This window comes from Pelophylax lessonae (genome assembly GCF_965119305.1).
Source record: "Pelophylax lessonae genome assembly, chromosome: 6".
NCBI lineage: Eukaryota > Metazoa > Chordata > Amphibia > Anura > Ranidae > Pelophylax > Pelophylax lessonae.
Genome location: NC_138773.1, coordinates 281,485,077 through 281,504,761, shown reverse-complemented (window position 1 = coordinate 281,504,761; position 19,685 = coordinate 281,485,077).

Genomic DNA, 19,685 nt, shown 5'->3' with positions numbered 1-19,685 from the left:
GGTTTCACAGGCTAGGAGTTTGATTGCTTCCTCCTGCCTCTAGAAGAAGCTTCCAGAGCTAAGGGAGGGAGATTTAAACAACCAGCCTGAATATTTATCATGCTCCAGCCAATGGGGTTGAAATGGTCATAAATAGTCTGAAGCACTGGTATCATGTACCTGGAGGTGAGCCTGAACGGTGAGGAAGGCCTCTCTTACGCCTCTGACTCGGGACCCCTGATAGTGCAGACAGGAGGCGCCGAGTATAGAGTAGCACGAGTGCCTGATGTAGCTGGAAGCAGGCTGATGTCCACAGACAGGGATAGCCGGGTAGGTCCAGAGCAGGTATGCAGGCAACTAGTGCTGGTGGCAGGAGCGTAGTGAGACAAGCCGGATCAAAAGCCAAACGGTCATACAGGAGCCAGAAGGAGCAGACTGGAGAGGAGGTCAAGGGACAAGCCGAGGTCGGTGCAGGCGGAGAGCCGAGGATAGTCAGGACAAGCCGGGTCTGGTACTGGTAAACAGGATACAGGTTAGCAGGTTTAGGTCAACAAGGCTGAAGATAAAGCAGCACTGGAGCTGAGCAAGGGCTGAGTTTAAATAGTCCATTTGGCGCCAGCATCTGTCACGTTGCGTGTTTGCGTGCGCGCGTGCACGCGTTCGCGCATTCACGCATGCGCATTTGCCAAGTCCCGGCGGGATTGAACAGAAACACAACTCTGAACAGCAAACCTCTTCTTACAACTGGAGAGCTGGGTTCCTTCTCCCCAGGAGGATTCCAGAGCTGGATGGGGCTGCTGCCCTTAGGCAGCTTATAGAATGTTATAGAGACCTCAGCAGTGGCAAGGCTTGAGGACCTGGATAGGCTTTGCTAGAAGCCAATTGCAGAACCTCCCCACAGGGGATCTGGTCTAGAGACCATCTCACTCACTGGACCATGTCACAGGACCAATCACAGAGACCAAGCTGTATCCAATCAAAAGCTGGGGGCAGGTGACGAATAGGATCAATGATTTGGCTGTGCTTCCTGCCAGGATCACAAGACAAAGCTTAAGCCTCGTACACACCATTCGTTTTTTTTCAATAAACCCAGCGGGCTGAACAAAAAAAAAACCTGACCGCTCAGAAGGAGCTGCTGTACTAACTATCTGATGTTGGTACAGCAATCTCCCCTGCTGTTCTATTTTGTTCTGACAGACGGATATCCCCCCCCCCCCCCTTCAGCAGAACACTCTGATTGATGCTCCCAGCCTTTGATGGAGAGCGCTGGTGGAGCCGATTGGCAGACCTTTTTGATCATCACCCATTGGCAGAAGCTGGCCAAACGGCCGCCTTCTGTCGGACCAACTCCAGTACACATGAGCTGAATGCCATTCCACCCATGTGTACTAGGCTTTAGTTTACATTTGTGATTGGGAAGTGGTAACAATAGGTGGTTGAGCTGCCCCTAACCCCCTCCCTTAAGCTACAAAGGCATCCAGACAGGGTTGTAGAGATGCTGTGCCCATGATGCTTTAAACTGCGGTGGGGCAAAAATGATCCCTCCGTTGTGTTTGGCAGGCAATATCACTGTTGAGCGTGACATAATCAAGTTAATGAGGTTGTATTCCCTGGTTCGAAGCCCAACCACAACACTACCTGCCTGAGGTTTGCATGTTCTCCCTGTGCCTGCGTGGGTTTCCTCCGGTTACTCTGGTTTCCTCCCAAACTCCAAAGGCATGCTGGTAGGTTAGTTTGAAGGGTTTGGTGCCTCAGACCAAGAAAGTTGGGACTTTATGGGCCAAGTAAATCAATTGTTTGTAACATTTCTTATACAATTTATTGAAAAAAGTAAAACAACGTAAAACAAAACATGGTGTCACCATGTTTTGTTTTACGTTGTTTTACTTTTTTCAATAAATTGTATAAGAAATTTTACAAACAATTGATTTACTTGGCCCAAAAAGTCCCAACTTTCTTGGTCTGAGGCACCAAACCCCTTCAAAGATATTTACCAGGGATGACGGCCAAACCAACATTCTAGGTCTGGGAATCACACCTTCTTTGCTGGTAGGTTAGTTGGCTCCTGTCTAAATTGGCCTTAGTATGTGTTTATGTAGGAATGTCAGTTAGGGACCTTAGATTGTAAGCTCCTTGAGGGCAGGGACTGATGTGAATGTGCAATGTATATGTAAAGCGCTGCATAAATTGACGGCGCTATATAAGAACCTAAAATAAATAAATTCCCATTCAGGCTCTCAAAAAAAAAAAATCAAGAGGCAGCAGTATCCTTGTTTGAATGCCTGTCAGCTGCGCCTGCACCACTCTGTGGAAAGTGATTCACCCAGATCCAGGGGCGTAACTACAGGGGTTGCAGGGGTTGCGATTGCAACCGGGCCCCATGCTCCAGGCGGCCTGTGCAGCTCCCCTGTACACCTGGATAGGAGGGGGGGGGGGTGGCGGGGGCAGCATGTAGAGAAATCACTGTCCACCTTTTACCTCCTGTAGCTGCAGGAGGAAAATGGAGGAGATTGGTTCCTCTGTATGCTGCCCCCGCTACTCCTCCTATCCAGTTCACTTGTGTTCTGCTGTCTCTGGGCCCCTGTGTGCTCTCCTGCCCCCCCATCCCCTGCCGGTTTCTCCAGGGGATATGTCACAATAGAGAACCAGGAAGGGGTTGTAAATATGTAATTTACCAGCTCCTTCCTTTTCTGAATGGACAGAGTCATAGTCAGTGACATTGGAAAAAAAATTCAATAAAATGATAAACAAAAATACAATTAAAATACCAAAAAATAAAAACTACTGACACCAGTGGGTGAACTTCCAGGATCGCAAAGATCACACTTGCGACCGGGTCCTGCCATTCCACCACCGTGGGGGGGCCCCAAGAGGGCAGGAAAGGCGGCCCGCTGCAGAACTTGTGAAAGGGTCTGCTGTGGGACCGTAATAAAGGGCCCCCGCAACGAGAGTAAAGGTCCCCAGGATCAGTGGGAAGAGCCCCAGGCTTAAAGGGAAGGGCCCCGGCCAGGGTCCAGGGGTGCCCTTCATGGTTTCTTGCTCTGGGGCCCTGAAGGTTCTAGTTACGGCTCTGCCCAGATCGCTCTTCACAAAGTAAGACGCCTTTAAAAGAGTGCCCTGCCTTGTAAAAACTGCAGGCACTGCCCCATCGCCGGCATACAACATACACAAGCCCATAAATTTAAACATTTTAGGCTGGTGTGATTGAGCTCAAATCCAATTACAACCCTTTGGCACGCAAAACTGATTATTTATATGTATTTAACTCATCTTAAATTACTAATGAGATTGTGAAATGACAGGATTTACAGTGCTTTTGGCCTCAAGTTCAGCTTTAAACTGAGCATTGTAAAATCATAACTCAAGGAATCCCGAGTCCCTGAGATTTCACAAACATGTTTGTTTAGCTAAGATGATTGCTAATTCCTTCTGTGGGTGTTTTATGAGCTGGGCTGTTCCTCTGATCCCTCCATATAAACTCCCCATGGCCTCGGTGAGATGAGCTTATACTGATGACAGATTAGTAATGTCAGAGCATTGAAGGCCTATTCATCAGAAGATTACAACCAAATTATAAACAAGTGTCTGTTATTTGTGCAGTTCAGTTATCTCAGATTAGTAATGAACCAGCCGAGGGTGAGCGGCGAGCGCTACCCAGAGCGTCGTCCTTCCCACTGTGTTCAATCACTTCAACCCCGGAAAGTTTTACCACCTTAAAGATAGAGTGACCAGACGTCTCCGGATTGAGGACACTGTCCCCGGTCCAAGTCTGTCCCCGTTTTTGTTCCCCGATTAAGGGCCGGGTTAATGTAGACAGGGCATCCCATGCTGGGTGAGAAACAGCCTGGTGGCTCGGATGCCGACGCCCCCTGCTGGACGATCTCACCGCCGCTCCTGTTTTGGTTCAGTGGAGGAGAGGCAGAGGAAAAAATTGACTGTGTGGAGGGCTGAGACCAGGAGGTGGGCAGATAGGGGAGGGTGGGGGGTTTGTTTGTGGACAGGTGAAGGCAGTGGGGGAGCAGGGGTCAGAGCTGATCCAGCTGCATGGAGAGATGGAGAGTTTACCTGTTGTGGGGGAAGGGCTAGGAGGTGGCTGCAGAGATAATCTGTGAGAGGAGGGTAGAGAGGTGAGCTATGGATGTGGGGCAGAAGTGTCCTCTGTGCAAACCTCTGAACTTTGCACTCTATGCATAACACCATCCTGTAAATTATGTAGTCCTGTGCCCAGCGCTCTGTGTATTATGCAGTCCTGTGCCCAGCGCTCTGTGTATTATGCAGTCCTGTGCCCAGCGCTCTGTGGATTATGCAGTCCTGTGCCCAGCGCTCTGTGTATTATGCAGTCCTGTGCTCAGTGCTCTGTGCAGTATGCAGTCTTGTGCCCAGCACTCTGTGTATTATGCAGTCCTGTACCCAGTGCTCTGTGTATTATGCAGTCCTGTGCTCAGTGCTCTGTGTATTATGCAGTCCTGTGCCAAGCTCTCTGTGTATTATGCAGTCCTGTGCTCAGTGCTCTGTGTATTATGCAGTCCTGTGCCCAGAACTCTGTGTATTATATAGTCCTGTGCCCAGCACTCTGTGTTATATGCAGTCCTGTGCCCAGCGCTCTGTGTATTATGCAGTCTTGTGCCCAGTGCTCTGTGTATTTTGAAGTCCTGTACCCAGCGCTCTGTGTATTATGTAGTCCTGCGCCCAGCGCTCTGTGTATTATATAGTCCTGTGCCCAGCACTCTGTGTTATATGCAGTCCTGTGCCCAGCGCTCTGTGTATTATGCAGTCTTGTGCCCAGTGCTCTGTGTATTTTGCAGTCCTGTACCCAGCGCTCTGTGTATTATGCAGTCCTGTACCCAGCGCTCTGTGTATTATGTAGTCCTGTACCCAGCACTCTGTGTATTATGTAGTCCTGTGCCCAGCACTCTGTGTATTATGTAGTCCTGTGCCCAGCACTCTGTGTTATATGCAGTCCTGCTGAATCCCACTCTGATCCCTGCTGAACCAACCACATTTTGATCCATGTACGGCCAGCTTAAGAGAAGAATCCTTATTTGTATATTTGTTCCTGGTTAATAAATCAAAGTTCTGAAGCCTGAGGGTGGAGATGACAGCCAGACAGCTAGCATTTGCAGCGTAGGAAGCCAGCAATGGCAGCCTCCTGTCTCAGGACAGGTTACTGTTGAGAAGTCAATGCTGTACATCACCTAATCATTAGGAAGGAGAAGCGTAAAAAACATGAAGCCAAAAACCATTTAAAGGGGCAGTAAATCTTCGGCTGTCACTAAACATAGACAAATGTACATCTGTGATGTATGTGATCACACTGGAATTTGCTGGCCCCGGGCAGCAGCACCTTTCTCTGCGGAGCGCCCAGTTGCACCTCCTGACTGTAAATCTCCAGCACAGGTACCGAGGGCTGAAGGGACTGAATTAAAGGTTACGTGAAAGGCGATGAGGAATTAGACCTTTGCAGCGAGAAAATCATTTATCATGGAAAAGACTCAACTTACAGCCAAGTTCAGATTTCTTCAATGGACCAGCAGCCCATTGTCCAGGTCAGCCTAGACCCTACTTAACCGTTTCACACCTTTACAGGCAGCAATTAAAGCAAAGCCAACATCAATGAGCATAAAACACTTTTTTTTGTTTTTGCTGTCTAAACAAAAGTCTAACCTAAAGCATAAGGTGTGTTCTACAATAGATAAAGAGAGGCAATAAAACTAATAATGGGCAGACCAGAGGTTAACCACTTAAGCCCCGGAAGATTTTACCCCCATTCCGACCAGGGGGTATTTTGCGATTCGGCACTGCGTGACTTTAACGGACAATTGCGCGGTCGTGCATCTAAACGAATTTGGCGTCCTTTTTTTCCCACAAACAGAGCTTTCTTTTGGTGGTATTTGATCACCTGTGCGATTTTTTGATCACGCGCTATAAACAAAAAAAGAGCGTAAATTTTGCAAAAATAGTAATATTTTTCACATTTTTTTATATGAAATTCCCCCCAAAAAAAATGTAAAAATCAAAATTTTTTAACATTTTCGGCCAATTTGTTTTATGCTACCTATGTTTAGTAAAAAAAAAATCGCAAAAAGCGTATTTTGATTGGTTTGCGCAAAAGTTATCGCGTTTACTAACAAAGGGAAAGATTTTTGTCATTTTTGTTGTTTTTTTTTAACGCGTAATGGCGGCGATCTGCGATTTTTTTTGCGGGACTGCGACATTGGGGCGGACAGATCGGACCCTTGACTGACATTTTTTACACTTTTGGGGTTACCAGTGACATTTCTACAGTAATCAGTGCTATACAGATGCACTGTTACTGTAAAAATACACTGGTAGTGAAGGGGTTAACTTTATTTGGGAGGGAGGGGCTGTGTGTGTCCCTAGGGGCGTGCTTTCTACTGTGATTGGCTGTGGCTTCAGCTGTAAGGACACTGATCAACGGATCTACATAGTAGATCCGTGTGATCAGTGTCTTTACACTGAGGAGAATGACAGGTGGCTTGTTTACACAAGCTGCCTGACATTCTCCCTCTCCCCCGCCGATCGCCGAGTGACCGGCGGACATCGTGTCCGCTGGTCACACGCGCGGGGGGTCCGTGACCACGCGGGGGCGCGCGCTCGCTCCCTAGACCCTCACAAGCTAGTGACGTAGCCCTACGTCACTTTGCCTGTGAGGGGCTGACTGCCGAAGTAGATCGGCGTTAGGCAGTCGGCAAGTGGTTAATAAGCAGGCCCTTTCCCGCTGTCCCATAACTCTCTCAGAATTGAATGTGCATTTTCTAGCAATTGGAGGATGATGCTTAAAGCGGAGTTCCGGCCACATACACATTTTTTACCTAAAAATACCCCCCTAATCCTAAACTAACCCCAATTACACTAACACTACAGTAGTGTACAGTAAATTAATATAGATAAAATATTACCTTTAAAAATGATTGAAGAGCGCAGCCATCTCCGGTGTGGGCGTCTGAAGCCGCTGTGTCCCCCGCTGTGTCCTTCTTTCTGGTTACAGCTACCCAGAATGCCGATCGCAATCTCGCGCATGCGCAGTAGATTGCGATCGGCAATCAGAGTAGCGGCTGGCCATTCGCAATGCATCCTGGGATTGATGACGCTCATCTCCCAGGATGCAATGCAAAGGAGGAAGTGACATCGGTGGCCGTGTCCACACAAGGAGGAAGTGACGTCAGTGGCCGTGTCCGCACAAGGAGGAAGTGACGTCGGTGGCCGTGTCCGCACAAGGAGGAAGTGACATCGGTGGCCGTGTCCGCACAAGGAGGAAGTGACGTTGGGGGCCGTGTCCGCACAAGGAGGAAGTGACGTTGGTGGCCGTGTCCGCACAAGGAGGAAGTGACGTCGGAGGCCGTGTCTGCACAAGGAGGAAGTGGCGTCGGGGGCCGTGTCTGCACAAGGAGGAAGTGACGTCGGGGGCCGTGTCCACACAAGGAGGAAGGGACGTCGGTGGCCATGTCCGCACAAGGAGGAAGTGACGTCGGTGGCCGCGTCCGCACAGGGAGGAAGTGACGTCGGTGGCCGTGTCCGCACAAGGAGGAAGTGACGTCGGTGGCCGTGTCCACACAAGGAGGAAGTGACATCGGTGGCCTTGTCCGCACAAGGAGGAAGTGACGTCGGTGGCCGTGTCCGCACAAGGAGGAAGTGACGTCGGGGGCCGCAGCCGCACAAGGAGGAAGAGGAAGGAAGGTAAGTTTATTTTCATTAAAAACAAGGTAAGTGAAACAAAAATATTAATTATCCAATTCTTTTTCAGGTTTTTGTACCCTAACTGATGCTGCAAAGTTTATTTTTAGGCTGGAACTCCACTTTAAAGTACACTATATTACCAAAAGTATTGGGACACCTGCCTTTACAAGCACATGAACTTTAATGGCATCCCAGTCCTAGGGGACCGTAGAGTTCAATACTGAGTTGATACTTAAAGCGGAATTCCACCCAAAAGGGGAAGTTCCGCTTTAAGGACTCATCCCCCGCTCCTCTTGCACAATTGGCACTTTTGAGGGGTGAGGAGCGGGTACCTGATTTTCACAGGTACCTGCTCCCACTTCCGTTCTGAGCGATGCGGTGCTCGGGTACGGAAGTTCTCCTCCCTCTCTCCCCCCTTCAGTCTTCTGAGATACTGACAGGTCCCAGAAGACTGCATCCCCCAATTCAGGATGCGCTAATGCGACGCGCACAAATGCGCAGTGGGCACCCAGCTGTAAAGCCGCAAGCTGTCACAGCCGGGTGCCCATAATGAAGATGCCGGTGTCGGTGGATGAAGACGGCTAGGGTGAGCTCACTACTGGACCATGGGAAAGGTGAGTGGCTGTTTTTTTTGTAGCTGCTGACTTTTATTTTTTTTTATAGGTGGCCGGAGCTCCTCTTTAAACACAGTGTATATCAAATATGTGAATTCATTGTATCAAAAAATAATTTGTACCAAAAAGTAAGTGTCCTCAAAATAAAATAGTGAAAATAAACGTGTCCATATATAAATATTATTCAAATGGCTCCATTCCCTTTAACGGGGAAACGCGTCGGAAGGAGACAGGAGCTGTGACGTCACTACGTTCTGAACCTGCCAGTGTATCCCGCAGTCAGATCGTTCTCTCTCTACCGCTTGATTACTACATTTTATCTGCAAGTGCAATTGCTTTGTTTTAATAAATCCTTGAATGTACATATTGCATGGTGAGCCCTCCTTTTTTCTAGACATATATAATGGGTGAGTGTATAAGAGAGTTGATTCGAGGTGCACAGCAAACCTTGCTATACATGTGTGGTGGCTGGGGCGCCACTCATACAGTCTTCACCAATGGGATGTCCCAAAGCAGTGTAGACATGAGGGGTGGGAAGCGCAACCGTCACAAAGGCAACGCAGCACCCAGGTTAGAGAAAGGAACCTTATCTGAGCAGAAAGGGTAAAAACCCTGGGTAACAGAAAAGCTCAACTGGAGCAAACAACCCAGGAAAGCAAATAAACAAAGGGGAAAACAACCCCAACAGACAGGGACAGTCAACGCCATGTCCCCATCAACAGAACTTTGCGGCCAAATGAGGCATCTGCTGATGCCAAAACATTAAGTTTGTAGAATTTGGTGTGCACGGACGACCAAGTCGCTGCCCTGCACACCTGGGCCACCGAAGCCTGATGTCTGAAAGCCCAGGACGCGCTCACCGCTCTGGTAGAGTGCACCTTGACAGGGAAGGGCGGAACCCGTTCCCTAATCGAATAGGCCCGTACAATCGTCTGTCTGATCCATTTTGAAATGGTTGCTGCAGACGCAGCCATACCCTTCCGAGGACCCTCGGGAAGGACGAAGAGAGAATCCTGAAGGATTCAGTAGATGACAGATACACCATGATCGCCCGGACTACATCCAAGGAATGCAAAGCAAACTCCCTAGGATGCTTAGGATTCGCACACAGCGAAGGCAAGACAATATCCTCGTTAAGGTGAAAATCTGAAACCACCTTAGGAAGGAAAGATTGGTTAGGTCGCAAGACCACCTTATCCCTATGAACCACCAGGTAAGGGGAGCGACAGGACAGAGCCGCCAACTCCGACACTCTGCGGGCAGATGTGATCGCCACCAGAAAGGCAACCTTTTGTGACAGCACAGGCAGAGGAATCTCCCTGATGTTCTCAAAGGGAGGACGTTGCAAAACGGACAGGACCAAATTCAGGTCCCAAGGAGGTAAAGGCGCTCTCCTAGGAGGAGCAAAATGACGCACCCCCTGAATAAATGTGCGTATCAAAGATTTTGACGCCAAGGGGCGCTGGAAAAGGATTGCCAGTGAAGACAACTGACCCTTAATCGTGGTCAGCGCAAGACGCTGGTCCACACCAGTTTGCAGGAAGGCCAACACCCTCGCCAACAAGAAGGAGCGAGGATGGATGCCCCTGAATTCACACCAGGCAAAATAAGCCTTCCAGGTACGGTAATAGATCTTACTGGATGAGGCCTTCCTAGCCTTGAGTAGGGTAGGAATGACCGCCGACGAGAGACCCCCGTCTCTCAGGACCTGGCTCTCAACAGCCACGCCGTTAAAGCCAGCGACTGTAAAGCAGGATGGAAGATCGGCCCCTGAGACAGTAGATCGTCTCTCAACGGCAGCTGCCATGGAGGCTCGACGACCAGTTGTACGATGTCCGTGTACCAAGACCGGCGCGGCCAGTCTGAAGCCACTAGAATCACCAACTTCGGTTCCGAGACCAACCTGCGAAGGAACCAGGACAACAACTGAATCGGGGGGAAGGCATAAATCAGGTAATACTGATTCCAAGGCACCACCAGTGCACCTGAGGCGTCTGCCAGAGGATCGCGCGTTCTTGCCACGAACCTTCCCACCTTGTTATTTAGCCAAGATGCGAACAGATCCACATCCAGGGATCCCCATCGCGCACACAGCATCTGAAACACATCCGGGTTTAGGGACCATTCCCCCTGGTCCAGGGTCTGGCGACTCAGATAGTCGGCCTGCACCTTCTCCACACCTGGAATGTGAACTGCCGAAATCACCGGGATGTGCGTCTCGGCCCAAGACAGAATTTTGGTCACTTCCAGGGCCGCCCGGGCACTCCTGGTGCCCCCTCCCCCCCTTGTTGTTGATGTTGTTGATGTAAGCCACCGCAGTGGCGTTGTCCGTCTGCACCCGCACAGGACGGCCCCGAAGCTAATCCGACCAACGGAGCAAGCACAGTCTGATCGCTCGCAGTTCCAAGACGTTTATCGGCAGGGAGGATTCCTCCTCCGACCAAGTGCCCTGGGCAGACAGAATGCCCAGAACGCCACCCCAGCCCGACAGGCTGGCGTCCGTGGTGATCACCGTCCACAACAACGGGCGGAAGGATTTCCCATCCGTCAGAGCCGGAGACTGGAGCCACCACAGAAGATCCTCTCTGACTTGGTGGCTCAAAGATATCCTCCTTTCCAACGATTGAGGATGCCTGTCCAATCTGGCCAGGATCTCCGCTTGAAGAGAGCGTGTGTGGAACTGTGCAAATGGTATTGCCTCGAAGGCCGATACCATCAACCCCAAGGACCGCATGCAGGTCCTCAGTGATGAGGATTCGTTGTCCCTGCAAGCATTTTTATCCATTTTTAGTATTTGTTTATGGTGTTTTTATCCTGATTTTTTTATTGTTGCACCGTTTTTTCTGTTGCACTGTTTCTATGCATATATATTTTAATTTCACGTATATATTTCAGCATTTGTATTGCACTTGCATGATCAATGAATGCCACTGCATATTACCAATGATGCCACAGGAGTGGGTGGGGTGGTGCTCCAGTCACTCCCCCCGGGGGAGGGACACTCCCACCTGGGGGTAGGGGCTGGGTCGCTACCTCACTACTTAAATCAAAGAGACAGTCATGACACAGTGGCTCTGAGGAAGAGGCTAGGCCTCGAAACGCGTCAGTCATCTCATCGGTCATGGACGATCATATGGACTAAACACGGACAATTGAGCAATTCAGCTTGACACGCCTTATGTTTATCTACGTCTGTGAGTAGCCATGTTTAATGTTACATAAATAAAGCCCTCTATTGAGGATAATGCGCTAGGTCGGTGCGCCCTTTCTTTGTTCTTTTTGCTTGTAGTACCGGTGGACGACCCCAGTCCGTTAAGGGCAGCAAGACTTTAGCCATTTGAGAAGCCATTTGTCAGTCCCGTGAAGAGTGTGGTCGAGGGGCTTGGATACCAAGCGCAGGAGAAGGGTGGTTTCACCTTATTGTTTTTTGGTTCGTTGTCCCTGAGGGACCTGACCTCGTCCTGTAGAGTCCAGAGCTTGTCCTCCGGCAGAAAGACTTTTGCTTGGGCAGAGTCCAGGACCATTCCCAAGTAAGGGAGGCGAACAGAAGGGGACAAGGTCGACTTCTGTACGTTGATGGTCCATCCGAACTCCTGGAGCGTCTGAATGGTAGTCGACAGATCGAGTAACAGACTCGGGCTGGCACTCGATCTTAACAGGAGATCATCCAGATATCCCAAGATCGCAATCCCTTGTGCCCGTAACAGGGCCAGAACAGGAGCCAGCACTTTGGTAAAAACCCTTGGAGCCGAAGCGAGACCGAAAGGTAACGCCACAAACTGATAATGTTCCTCCGCCATTGCGAATCGGAGGTATCTCTGATGACCCTTGAATATATAGATGTGTAAATATGCATCCTTGAGGTCGATGGAAGCCAGGAAATCTCCCGGGCTCAGGGAGGCTACCACCGAACGGAGGGATTCCATGCAGAATTTTTGAACCCGTACAAAGCGGTTCAGAGCCTTCAAGTCCAGAATCGGACGTACCTTGCCCTCCTTTCTGGGCACAGTGAACAGATTTGAGTAAAACCCCCGAAATCTGTCCCGATGTGGCACCGGGACAATTACCCCCTGGGCGAGGAGATCCTGAACTGCCCGTTGAAGATCTGGGGTCAAATGAAGAATTGAGGGAAAGAATCTGTCCGCTGGACGTGAAAGGAATTCGATCTTGTAACCTGATCGAATGATTTCCTGAACCCACCTGTCCGGAATCTGGAGCAGCCAAGGTTCGAGAAAACCGCGCAGATGTCCCCCCACCCTTGGTACGGGTGAGGGCGTCCCTTCAGGTCGAGGTGGACGGGCCCACCAGCCCACATTTCCGGCTTTTGGCTTGCCCACCCAGGGCTTTCTGTTGCCACCCTGGCATTTAAACGATTTGCCCTTGTCCTGTGCCTTGAAGGCACAAAAGGACCCCTTATTTGGTTTAAAGGAAGGGTCCCGCTTACAGCGGAAAAACTTACCCTTGGGATTCTGGGGCAGCAGAGTGCTCTTGCCCCCAGTGACTCCTTTAACCAATTCGTCCAGGGAGTCCCCAAAAAGGCGAGTCCCCGCATAAGGGATGTCAGACACCATCTTCCTGGAGGTCTGGTCAGCCGACCAGCTCTTCAGCCATACCAAACGACGGGTTATCACCGCGACAGCAGAAAGTCGTGCGGCTAAAGGGGCCTCATCCAAGGCCACGTCACACAGATACAGAACAGCCTGAATAATCTGGTCCACCATCTCCAAAGTAGTAGGAGGGGCGGAATCAGCCACAAGGGTGCGTCTGAGCACATTGCCCAATCTGCCACAGCCTGAGAGACCATCACTGAGGTGAAAATAGGTTTCATCATGGAACCCGCCACCATATAGGAGTGGCGAGCAAGAGATTCCAGCCGCCTATCCGTAGGGTCCCTGAACACCAGAGAATCCTCCGAGGGCATAAGAGTGGCCTTGTTTAATCTAAACACCGTGTGATCCACCTTAGGGGCCACGGACCAGCGCGACTCCGTAGGAGACGCAAAGGGATAACGGAGTGTAAACCGTTTTGGTACCACAAAAGGGAGCTTCAAATTGCGCCATTGTTCGTTCACCGTTTTGTGAAACTCAGCGGGACAAGGAAACACCTGTGCCGCCTTCTGGGTTCTACGGGTCCCAAAGGAAGACCGCTTACCCGGCGGGTTGGGCTCATCCTTTAAATGCAGTGTATCTTTAACAGCGGTAATAAGCACAGACATAGCAGCGCATTCTCTGGCCGTCCCAGGTATGATTCCCCCTCCTCATCCTAACGCCCCCCCCCTCCCCTCCGAGTGAGAGGACTGAGACCCCTCAGGGGGTACACTGTCTATGGCAACCATATCAGACTCTGAATCAGAGGAGAGCGAAAGCCTAACCCTCTTTTTAGAATCCCGTTCAGACATCAATAGATCCACCTTGGACGCTAAAGTCGCAAGTGCAGCAGTAATCGCAGATGATTCAGATGTACCTGAATCATCCACCAAAGCTGGGGGGAATTTGCTGCCCTAAGACTCCATAAAAGCTTTATGGTGCTGGCCCTTTAAATCTCAATAGTGGCGATCCCACCGCAATGTACCGCAATAGGGACTATACTGAGATACCCCACAGGTAGAAGGAAAACTGATAGCCAAGAGACATCCCCCAAGAAACAGCAATAAAGGACCCCCAGAAGTGTTACCATGCTTGCTGACGATCTCTCTGCATGTAGGAAAGGAAGTGATGTCACACCGCTAGGGCTAAACAGGACTCAGGCTAAAGAAAAATGGCTGCCCATAGAAAGCAATGGGAGGCTCCGGGAAAATGGCCGCCGAACACATGTATAAATCAAACCGCCACACACAAGATGGCGCCCGAAAGGCGTAATACACTACAATAGAAAATGGCTGCTGAAGTGCCCACAGTGAAGCCAAAGCAGCTGACCATACCCAAAATGGCAGCCCTGCGTTTTTTCACCTCTGCGGGCCGCCCACACATGCCTGTACCCCATTAAACAAACACAGTAATAGTGCCACAGGGTTAGGAACCCCCACAACCCCCCACAAAAGCGTCCTTGGCGCGGTAGTGCCCCCGCAGGGACCAGGAGGAATGCGGGCCCCAGACACGCAGACAAGAGGGGAGAGCACAGACACAGCAGACTGTCATCCCCAGACAGAGGTGCCACACAGAATGTACTCACCGTTCCATGATGGCGTGGGCGCCTCTCTGCGACGGGAAACCTCCCACCCCAGGTGGGACTCTAGCAACGCACGGAACCGCGGTTGAGGCATCCTAGCGAGGTGGCCACCTCGCTGGCTTTTTTTCCTGAGGACAGAAGCAGGTCGTTTGCGAGGCCAGGGCATACGCATAGCCTGCTAAACGCTCAATGGCGGGCTGGGATTCCATAAGGTTCTCTGTCCTGGGACACCAGGACAACCAGTCCAACTCCCAGCTCCGCAAACGCTGTAGTCTTCCGAAGATCCGACTAACTAAGCGCAGGAACAAATAAAAAGTTAGTAGTGCAAAGAAAACACTTTTGCATAGAATAAAAGTAATAAAACAGAAGAAAAGACTGAGACCGTAGCCCCAGCACAGGGATAGCCTATGTTACTCCTAACTAGGCAGAAGACAAACTGAGTTGGGAATGCTGATAGCAGGGGGGTATTGGACCAGAGGGACAGCCCCCTACAGGTATGTCTATGTAAATTGCTTTGTTTCTAACAAGTCTTATGCCTAGCTTGCTCCTATGGATAAGAGGTCAATACCCATTGGTGAAGACTGTATGAGTGGGCGGAGACTGTCAGAGGACGTAAGAGAAAATGGAATTTAAAAAAGGTCAGCGCAATATCTGTTGGTTCACGGATTCAAGAATAAATAGTTATATTATAATCTGTGGGGCTCCGTATATATAGTGCTATCCAATTAATTAAATGAAATTGAAATTAATTAAATCCACATTTATATGTGTATAAGTGCTAAGTGCAATGTAGAGCTTCAAATATATTCAAAATAATCTGATTAGAGAACACAAACACAGCTCTTATCGGGGCACATTAAAGGGGACTCAGACGGCATAATTAAAGGGGGATTCCGATGGCATTATTAAAGGGGACTCCGACGGCATTATTAAGGGGGACTCCGATGGCATTATTAAAGGGGGACTCCGGCAGCATTATTAAAGGGGGACTCCGACCGCATAATTAAGGGGGACTCCGACCGCATTATTAAGGGGGACTCCAACCGCATTATTAAGGGGGACTCCGACGGCATTATTAAGGGGGACTCCGACCGCATTATTAAAGGGGGACTCTAAACGCATTATTAAAGGGGGACTCTGACCAGGGGCACTTTAACCGGGGCTCATACAGGGGAACTCTGACCCGCACACATAAAGGGACACTGATGTAAGGAGGCACTCCGATGGAGACACTGATGTAAGGAGGCACTCCGATGGGGACACTGATGTAAGGAGGCACTCTGATGGGGACACTGATGTAAGGGAGCACTCCGATGGGGACACTGATGTAATGAGGCACTCCGATGGGACACTGATGTAAGGGAGCACTCCCATGGGGACACTGATGTAAGAGAGCACTCTCCAGTGGGGACACTGATGTAAGGGGGCACTCCGATGGGGACACTGATGTAAGGAGGCACTCCGATGGGGACACTGATGTAAGGGAGCACTCCGATGGGGACACTGATGTAAGGGAGCACTCCGATGGGACACTGATGTAAGGGAGCACTCTCCAGTGGGGACACTGATGTAAGGAGGCACTCCGATGGGGACACTGATGTAAGGAGGCACTCCGATGGGGACACTAATGTAAGGGAGCACTCCGATGGGGACACTGATGTAAGGGAGCACTCCGATGGGGATACTGATGTAAGGAAGCACTCCGATGGGGACACTGATGTAAGGGAGCACTCCAATGGGGACACTGATGTAAGGGAGCACTCTCCAGTGGGGACACTGATGTAAGGAGGCACTCCGATGTAAGGGAGCACTCTCCAGTGGGGACACTGATGTAAGGGAGCACTCTCCAGTGGGGACACTGATGTAAGGGAGCACTCCGATGGGACACTGATGTAAGGGAGCACTCTCCAGTGGGGACACTGATGTAAGGAGGCACTCCGATGGGGACACTGATGTAAGGAGGCACTCCGATGGGGACACTGATGTAAGGGAGCACTCCGATGGGGATACTGATGTCAGGGAGCACTCCGATGGGGACACTGATGTAAGGGAGCACTCCATTGGGGACACTGATGTAAGGGAGCACTCTCCAGTGGGGACACTGATGTAAGGAGGCACTCCAATGTAAGGGAGCACTCTCCAGTGGGGACACTGATTTAAGGGAGCACTCTCCAGTGGGGACACTGATGTAAGGGAGCACTCTCCAGTGGGGACAGACACTGATGTAAGGAGGCACTCCGATGGGGACACTGATGTAAGGAGGCACTCCAATGGGGACACTAATGTAAGGGAGCACTCCGATGGGGACACTGATGTAAGGAGGCACTCCGATGGGGACACTGATTTAAGGAGGCACTCCGATGGGGACACTAATGTAAGGGAGCACTCCGATGGGGACACTGATGTAAGGAGGCACTCCGATGGGGACACTAGATTGGATTGCTAGATTGCTAGAGCAACAGGGACGCAGTGCACAGTGCGTGACAGGTCGGACAAGGATGCTGATGAGGGAGAGACTTAAAGATATTAAAAGGACATTGTATGAGGAAACTTATACTTGGCAAACCCTTTGACTGTAATTATTGTGGTGAAAAAAGCAACAAGAGCCATGATTAATTTTTAAAGGAAAAAAGCTGTTGCTGTCAGGAAAAGTATCATTTAAACAGAGGAAAAAACCTGTAACACTCAGCAAAGCAAATCTGCGACTGTAGAAACGCTGTTAAAGGGACATGGCCTGATTGAAATCTACCACTGTAAGTGCATTACTGTAAAAAAAAAAAAAAAAAACGCAGAACATAGACACACTATTAAAGGGACATTTATAAGCAAACTGACTTTAGTAGCAAAGTACGCCTACAGAAAATCTGTGAGTGTGATTGCGAAACCTTACAAAAAAATGAAAAGTAAAGACACGTTTTGAACGGGACATTTGCAAATAGAAAGACTGCAGACACAAAACACGCCTGAATGAAATCTGCGACTGTAGGTGCATTACTGTAAAAAAAAAAAAAAATCGCAGAACATAGACACGCTATTAAAGGGACATTTATAAGCAAACTGACTTTAGTAGCAAAGTACGCCTTACTGGAACAAGTCTGTTTTTACAAATGTTTGACCACATATGTTTTAGCGCCCGTTAATGTAACGGGCTTAATGTCTAGTAAACCATAAAGTGCTAGTGTATAAATTCAAACAATATAAGATTAACACGGTGTGTTATAGATAGTGTAAAAATTAAATAAATATAATAATCAAAATTAATATAAAATTAAACTCTCTGAACCGGCTCTTTGGTAGGGACGGATTGCACCTAAATGGGGTGGGTACAGCCGTACTGGGTGAGAGGATGGCCAAAAAGTTAGAGGGGCTTTTAAACTAGGGAATGGGGGGGAGGGTACAGATGTAGAATTAGCCAGTGGAAAGCAAGTTTCAGAGGGCAGAAATGGGGGCATTAGCGGTAGGGTGTTCGGAGCTCCTAAACCCAGGGTGGGTATGGGGAAAAATCAAGAGAGCAGCCTAAAAAACATCAAATGGGGATAAATGTAACCGATCAAAATTACGAGGCTTGTATACCAATGCCAGAAGCCTGGCCAACAAGATGGGAGAGCTGGAGCTGCTGATGTTTGAGGAGGACTTAGATTTTGTGGGGATAACAGAGACTTGGTTTGACAGCTCTCATGACTGGATGGCGACCATTCAGGGGTATTCCCTTTATCGCAGGGATAGAGAGGGTAAAAAAGGGGGAGGGGTATGTCTGTATATTAAGAACAGTATACAGGTAAATATGAGGGATGATATTAATAATGGAGCTATGGACGAGGCAAAATCCCTATGGGTAGAGCTTCAAAGGGAAGGCACGGTGGGGAAGGTAATATTGGGCGTATGCTATAGGCCCCCCAACCAGAGGGAGGAGGGTGAGGCGGACCTCATGTTACAGATAGGATTGGCAGCAAGGATGGGAAATGTCATTATAATGGGGGACTTTAATTATCCAGATATAGACTGGGCAGAAGGAACCGCACACTCAGCCAAGGCTCGGCAGTTCCTAAATGTTTTGCAGGAAAATTTCATGGGTCAGATGGTGAATGCACCGACAAGAAGCAATGCAGGACTTGACCTACTGATTACCAACAATACAGACCTGCTCACGGATATAGAAATACGGGACAACTTAGGGAACAGTGACCATAGGTCAATTGGTTTCAGTATTAATTACAGTAATAGGAAACACAAGGGTAATATAAGGACACTGAATGTCAAAAGAGCCAATTTCCCTAAACTGCGCTCGCTGCTAGAAAATATAAAATGGGATAGAACCCTGGGAACAAAGAACACGGAGGAAAAATGGGAGTGCTTCAAGAGCATACTTAACAAGGGGATTGACCAGTGCATTCCACAGGGAAATAAATTTAAAAGAGCAAAACTAAACTCTGGGTGGCTAAACTCCAACATAAAAATGTATATTAGAGCTAAAGAAAAGGCCTTCAAAAAATACAAGACTGAGGGGTCATTGGCAGCATTTAAGCACTACAAAGAGTGTAATAAGAAATGTAAAGACGAAATCAGGGCGGCTAAAATAGAACACGAGAGACATATAGCGGAGGAGAGTAAAAAGAACCCCAAGAAGTTCTTTAAGTATATAAACAGTAGGAAAGCGAGGCCAGAACACATTGGCCCCATAAAAGATGATAAAGGAAAAATGGCCACAGAGGACAGAGAAAAGGCGGAAGTGTTAAATAATTTATTTTCTTCAGTCTTCACAAAGGAATCGGGGGGCTACACGAACCTTGCTTGTAAGGCCGAACTAAATAATACACCTCAGGAAGTGCCGCCATGGCTAACAGAGGATAGACTTAGAGCTAAACTAGAGAAACTTAACATAAATAAATCCCTGGGACCGGATGGCTTGCACCCGAGGGTTCTTAATGAGCTCAGCCAGGTGATTGTCAGACCATTATTCTTGATCTTTAAGGATAGTTAACAGACGGGTATGGTGCCAGCTGATTGGAAAAAAGCCAACGTGGTACCAATATTTAAAAAGGGGCCGAGATATATCCCGGGTAACTATAGGCCGGTCAGCCTAACATCAGTAGTCTGCAAAATTTTGGAGGGGATGATAAGGGACCACATACAAGACTTTAGTAATGAAAACGGTATTATAAGTAGTAATCAGCATGGATTCATGAAAAATCGTTCGTGCCAAACCAATCTATTAACCTTCTACGA